This window comes from Stylophora pistillata, chromosome 12, assembly GCF_964205215.1.
Source record: "Stylophora pistillata chromosome 12, jaStyPist1.2, whole genome shotgun sequence".
NCBI lineage: Eukaryota > Metazoa > Cnidaria > Anthozoa > Scleractinia > Pocilloporidae > Stylophora > Stylophora pistillata.
In genome coordinates, this window is record NC_142530.1 from 5,023,355 (window position 1) to 5,030,823 (window position 7,469).

Below are 7,469 nucleotides of genomic sequence, written 5' to 3' on the forward strand. Positions count from 1 at the left end.
GCAACCAACTGACATATCCTCATTCAACAACGGCCCTGTGGAGACAAACAAACATAAAAGAAAAAGATGAATACAGCGGAATATATTTTAGAAAACTTAAAACCAAAATAATACTTAGCGCAGATCAAAAGGGCATGAATAACAAATACAACAGGACAATAAAATCAAGCACGCGTTGACATTATTTTAATGATGCATGGAAAGGAGCATTAAAATAATGCTATCACTATCCAGCGCTATTGGATAGTGATAGAAATAGCGCAATGTAAAGACTGTATTATTATTATTATTATATTAAAAAAAGCTTACGAGAGTATTTCTTCAAATCTTAGAAAACTATCTCCCCTTACCCGTAAGAGCCTGGGGAAAAATCTCAACTTCCCTTCACTCACCAGCAGTACCAGCAGGCGTGACCTTTCGTAAGTGCCTCACCAAGTCATCCCTTTTCTCAGATTTAGCTCTTAGGACAAGGCCACGAATCATGTTACGTTTTTCGTCTCAGTTTCTGGACTGGTCAGAGATGCTGGTTCCAACTGCAGAACTTCTTGAAACTGAATCACAATATCCTCAACATCCCTTGCTGAGTGGAGTGGAATGGACTGAATGAGATTTTCGACAGTCTCTGGCAGCGCAAGTTCTTTCCATTTAATTCGCTCCTTGAAAATGACATAGAAATTGTTTTCTATGGTTTATGGTTTGGTTTATGGTTTATGGTTTATGGTTTATCCAATACCTTCATAGCAGCATTTATTTATTTATTTAATTTAATCACTTTCACCAGAGTATGGTGAGGGTCGCACAACAGAGCGAGGCTCCAAATTAAGTGCGCCCAATATCCCACCCATCCCACCCCAGGGGAGGACATCCATCACACAGTAATCTCGTGTGTGGGAAATTAACGTCTCCTACTCCAGCCCTGCAGGAGACGGGACTTACTGTTTGTTCGTCCTTATCCGAGAAGACTAGAATATCTATCCTTTTCTTCATATCATAGAAAGGTAGCAAATTCTTCTCAGTTAGTTAAAGACCATGACATTGCCGAGAATTCAGCGACACATCCGGGTCCTTTTGTGTAGCCAACCGCGCTAAATTTGAAATCTCGTCGGCGAGAACATGCCAAACAATAGCCGGAGAAAATGGCCTGAAATTGTCAACCAAGGCTTATTATTTTAATATTTTGACGAAACTGCGTAACATTCATTAGTTTTAGCATACGGCTTTTATAGAAAAGGTATTAATAAAATATATTTTACAATCACAGAGTTTCCAGTCCCCCTATAAGTTCTGTTTTTTTCCCTTGAAATAGGGGTTTTTTTGGCACTCGTTAGTCGCTTTTGATTTACATCAAGGCTTGATTTTTCATGAACTGAATCCAAATGTTCTGTTTTAGCATATGGTTATGGTAGTCTGACATTTAAGGAGGCCTTGTACAAATTTTCAAAGGATTTTGACGATTGGAAATTCTGGTTTTAACCTAAATCCTGAAACGGCTTGTAGTCACTTTCTTGTTTTTCCTTTGTAGATTCCCAGGGGAACTCGACTGCCCGAGTTCAAAACTCCCGCGCTCATATTTGGCAATGCTTTTAACTTAAAACCCCTTTTCTTGGGAAAATTTTTTGGCTATCGTACTTTAACCATTGCGAATCTGACGACATAACGCTCTGTAAAGAGCAAGAATAAGACATTACATCTTTTAAACACATTCGACGCCCTTGAAATAACTTTAAAACGATCTAAACCGGCACTGTAAAAACACGGTAGTTTGATCAAAATTTCGCTCTTCGAGTCTCTTTAGTCGTACAACATATTAAAGCTCTGTAACCATCGACCTCCCACACAACACAATCCGGCGCTCTAACCAATTGATCTAACCGGGAGGCGGTTTGAAATAATAAAGACCCACACTGAAGTGCAAAAAGACAGACCCACGATGACGGTAAGTAATTTGCTAACTCACAGCATCTTGAGCTGGTTGCTATGCCTATTCTGCGAGAGAGAAGTTTGTTCGAAATTCTCTCGTATCAGAACTTATAACTATAAATCTAGGGTGAGCTTAACTGTGTTTTTAAACAATTGCCTTTTTTCTTTTAAGTATGACATTTTTATTGTACGATAGTGACATGAAAAGAAAGGGCCACTCACCTTTCGAGGGAACTATGCCCTTTTCATTGAGAGAAATTCCATGACGCGGTGCATAAAAATCTTGCAGCTGCTAAAAAAAAAAATTAAATCAACTTTAGAATCAAACTCAAGAAATAGAGTATGGCACGGGTTAGCCCCCCCGACGCAGCCCCAAACAGTTTCTTTCGAAACTATCGGCCTTTATCTTCAGAATGCTGCCGTAATCCGTCTAAACTATTTTCTCTCATTTCAAACCACGCTGAGTGAAATAGTGAAACAAGCAAACAATCAAGGAAAATGCATGACACCATGTGAAATTACCGAAAAACAACGAAAAACAGTATTCGTGCTGCATTGACTTAGACATTCAATTCACTCGCTCGGTTCGAGCGGTCGCACTTGGAAAATTTAAAACACATCTTTCGCTGGTTAAACAGAAAAATCAAGCGGTCATGTTTGGCTAGCCATAGTTCAAAGGTGAAATTGAATGCCTCGAGAAAGGAAGTATTCAAATTACAGGCCAGCGACACGGTTCATTGATGCTAAGCGGATATTATCTTTTAGGTTCACGGACTATGTATGTTTGAGCAAAACCATTAATCTCTTATATCACGAAGGTATTAAGCCGTTGGCACAAAAATTTTGGTCTTATTTTCAGATCAAGTGGCGGTTGATAATGGCGAACAAACAATCATGCGTTTTAGCATGATCCTAAAATAGATCGGCGACGTGCTCATTCACCAGCGGTAATTATCGATTAGAGAAAAGAAAAATGGATAATCAGCATAATATGTAAATATCTTTACTTTTTCATGTAATTAATAACATACTCACCTTGGTAGTAGTGATTTGTAGCAGCCTTCTCATTGTGGACGACAAGAGGAGCCCGTAATCCTAATCTCAACATTGCTTTTGCAAACGCATGCGCGGCAGTTGTGTAGTTTGGCCCTGACTCTGACTCGATTTTTGCTCAATTCGTAAGTCTTCCACTAAGAATGCATGGAATGCAAAGAACGCTATTTTCTCACGCGCATCTCCGCTGTACACACGTAGAGAGAAGCTTTGATTTTTCGTCGTGCATGTGTGCATATTATTTCACTCCAACTCAGCTGTCAGCATATCACCCACATCGGTTTGTTTATAAATTATCGGCACAGTTTTGCCACAGTTCTAACATTGAACCACTTTGTTCACCTCGAAATAAGTCAACTGTATTGTAACAGTACTCGGTCAAAACGTAGAGCTATCACGGTGAAATGACAGCAAATACAGGGGGTGTCGTCATTGACTAAAATTTCAACCCCGTAAAAGAAATACTTTCTCCCCCATGGGCCTCCAAATAGCTAAAAATACATCGTCCTCGCTTGCATTTCCTAACCTTTGGTTATTACTAGTGTTAGGAATAAATTCCACCTGTTCAAAGTCCACTCGAAATGAAAGCGAAATGTACTCTAAACGCAAATATAAGGTAAGCCACAGGCGGTCCAAGGGTGCTGTGTGTGATTTTGGGGTTTAAAGGTCATTCACGGGAAAAAGACATATTATAAAAAAAAAAAAATAAAGAAAAATTAAAAGGATAATAAAAGCTACGAATATAACGTGTGAAATCTCTTTACCTTTTTCTCCTCGCCACTTTTTCGTTGACGGTCGCTTAACCGCTTCTTTGGCGACTTTCTTTGTAACCCGTGTGGTAGTCAACTGTAAATGGAAAAAACACAAATCATACGAAGAAAGATGCAGACTTTAAATCTGAATCCAGTTATTGTAACAAATCATTTCTAGTACAAAGTCGAGACAGGTAAAAGAAAATCTCAAGCTGGTAATATGAGCAATCCTGTTGCCTGTTGAATTTTCAAGAATTCCAAGCCATTTTAGGCAGTGATAAAAAGTAATATTGCTGGAAATTTTAACTGTAAGTGTAGTGTTCAAGGACCCAGACTCCCCTTCAGTGGGGCATGTAACGCATGACTGTAGTTGTAAAAGACCACTACTCGTGTAGGTGGAATAAAGCTATCGTTTAAGGTTCAATCCGTTGTAATCCTCCGTTATTTGCCTACCAGATCGGTCACAACAGTAAGTGAGCAAGTAAAAGCTTTATCAATGTTTCTATGTATTTAGTTTTCACAACTAGTTGGGGACTCAAAAAAGAAATAATAAAACAAGTAAATTAATAGGTAAGATGAAATAGAATTATTTACAAATAAGAAATTATGAAGGATGTACATATAATTTATATGAATAAAATGTATAAATTGTACATCAAAACAGTATGTTTCGCAGAACATGTTTAATTTTACTAAAATGATACGTAGCTTTAGAAATCCCTCCGAAAAATAACAGACTAATTCTTGAATATGCCGAATCTTATATATACACCGAACTGTCACACCTTGTGAATAAATAAACGGTGTTGCTTAACTATCCGATGGTATTTTGCTAATTAGTTTCTTTGAAAACAACGTCACAGGGGAATTTTCTCCCGAACACAGTAGGTAGATATATAACAGGTGGTCACTAAGTTGCACAGGTCCCAGCAGCTATTGCTGTTCTTTAAGAGTGACGCTAGGTCTATTTTCCTAATGTTCTTTTTAAAATATTCAACATTCAGGGAGCCTTTCAATTTATCATCCAGTTTTGACCATATATGAGGTCCTTGATAACTAAGAGAATGGTTTGAATAAATAGTTAATAGTAGGAATTTCAAAATCACCGTTCCTAAGTGAATAACTAATTAATAGTGCTTTTCTGCTTAAACAGTTCGTCAACAATACTCGGTGTGATGCCATATTTTACTTTGTACATTAATATGGCGATATCTTGCAGTCTTCGATTTAATATATGGTGAAGGTAGCTCTGCACGAGCCAAAAGGTTTTCGTGCGATTTATAATAAATACTGCTCTAAATGCACGTTCTTGAATCCGTTTTATTTTTCTGCTGTCAGAGAATCTGCAATTATACCATACCAGATGGCAATATGTTAAGTAAGGTAGGATGGGTGATTTGTAAATTATCAGTTTTGCTTTGCATGGTATCAATTTCGCAATCTCTATACTAGGACACCAACTTTTTGACTTGCTTCAATTTTATGCAAATGTTATTGACATGGTTGGTGAAATTAAGCTTGTCATCTATTTCAACTCCAAGCGGTTTAAATTGCGAAGTGTCAGTGATGATCTGATCCTCATCCTGCAGTGTTTCAGTCTTTTTATCTGAGTCAATGTTTCTTGGGTTGATAGTGAGACACTGAAACTTCTCTGTGTTGGCAAGTAGAAAGTTATCCCAGTACCAAGACACGGCTAACTTTCCTTGATGCTGTAGCCTGGAAGATACGAAGTTGTGCTCCCACCCTGTCTCATATAGCTGATGGTCGTCAGCATACATGAATAGGTTTGTATCTGGTGACCGCCTGAAAAGAAGAACACTGCCTACACTAGCTTGTTACTTAAAAAATAGAAAACAAAGAAGTCTTAATTACTGTCTGTCCACTGGAGGTCTGTCCCTCTGCTTCCTGCTGACCAAAGAGCCCTATAGTTGTTTGTAGTAGTTGGTTAAACAGATTACGGTTTGTGGTATTACCAGTGCAAAACATGCCTGAAAATTCAATTAAACATGTTTCTGATATATATGAACGTACAACTGTACAATGCATTTGTACAACTGACTCGATCTAGTCCAAAATTAAAGGACTTAAGAGTGTGTCTCTGTAAAAGCGATCCGGTCAATTTTGCTTGAGACACAGATTTCCCTAATTTCTTGTGGGTTGTAAGACATTCATGTTCCTATACTAAAACCACAATCCGTTTGATCGGATCTCTTTATTTTTCAAAGTTTTACGGAAATGAAATTTCACTCGAGCGAAGGCCTGTCGTGACACTTTTCAAGACTTTAATTTGAGACAACTTTGGAGGACAATTTAAAGAAAACTACGGAACTCAGCAAAAAAATAAATACAACAGTCATGTATATTAATTCTATCTTATCCATCGAGACGACTTTCATGAACATCACATTTCAATCAAGGAAACAGGAAGACTTGAATGACACCTTATCGGTTCGCTTATGTCACGCACGCGAAAACCGATCAAATTCAAGGAAAATTTTTGAAAAAGTGAGGCGTTCTTAACTGATCCAACTAACATAGTTAGGACGTAGATGCCATAGAAAAGGTAACTACAGAAAAAAACTTTGCGGCCCGACCTTTACGAAAACTTTATAACTCCACGAACTTACCTAATTTTCGGCAATCTCCAAGTATGGCCGCCATTTTGACGGACTTATCAACATGAAGCGTTGCAGACACGAATCGAGCAGGTAGATCTAAAACCGTCAGAAATACATGCGAAAGCAATTCAAGTAAACTTTACTTTCTATTCAAGCAGCAAAATGTGAAATTATTCGTAATACTTACCATTCCTACATTCCCATGCGACCATTTCTTCCAACAATTCAAACACAACTGGTGTTCAAATTCCCCTCGTCAGTCCACCATAAGAAATAACCTGTGTCACCCAAGCTTGGACTCAAATGTGAAGTACGAATCTAATAACACAACTGCTTCTTCTTCGAGGCAATATCATGCTAGTATTTTGATTTTCTCATCGACAAGAACGGTGTTCAGTAAGGGATCGCCATGTTTACCTCAAACACGGACCGCTGACAACCCGCTGAGTGAAAACAGAACGGTGTGGGGTTGGGTGGGTGGGGACTTATAGTCATAAGATATTAGAATACATGCTTAAAAAACTTTGGGACTCCCAGTATAAACCGTGAAGGCATGCTTAGTGGTACGGACTACTTTTATTTTGTTCTCATAACTTTTTCCTTTAAATCAGAATTGGTATTAACTCATAGAGTTATCGATGTATTTTTAACCGGGGTACCCATATTACCTTTTGCTTGTCTTCTGTGGTAAAAATAAGGTGTCTATTTTACGAGAACCTTTTATTTATGCCCTATTGCACGGAATGAACACTGTACTTAGAATGTTTTTTCTAAGTCATTTCTGCTGTTCCCAAGAATGCATGCAAAATCATTGATTTATATACAAAGCTGACTCTAAAATATGATTTCCCGCAACAGTAAGCAATGTCATTTACGTATGGCGTTAATAAAACTAGCAATGTACAATTTTTTGTATATATCAACAAAGTTGAAATGGTAAATTGGCCACCGTAGTGATTACAAAAGCTGACGTTTCGAGCGTTAGCCCTTCGTCGGAGCGAATAGGGGAATTGTGGGTTGTGTGTGCTTTTAAAGGCAGAAAATGGAGCTACGTTATTGGTGGGAGGATGGCAACGAGAAAAACATGAATAAATTAGTGGAATGAAAAGCGTTCGTTGATCCCTGT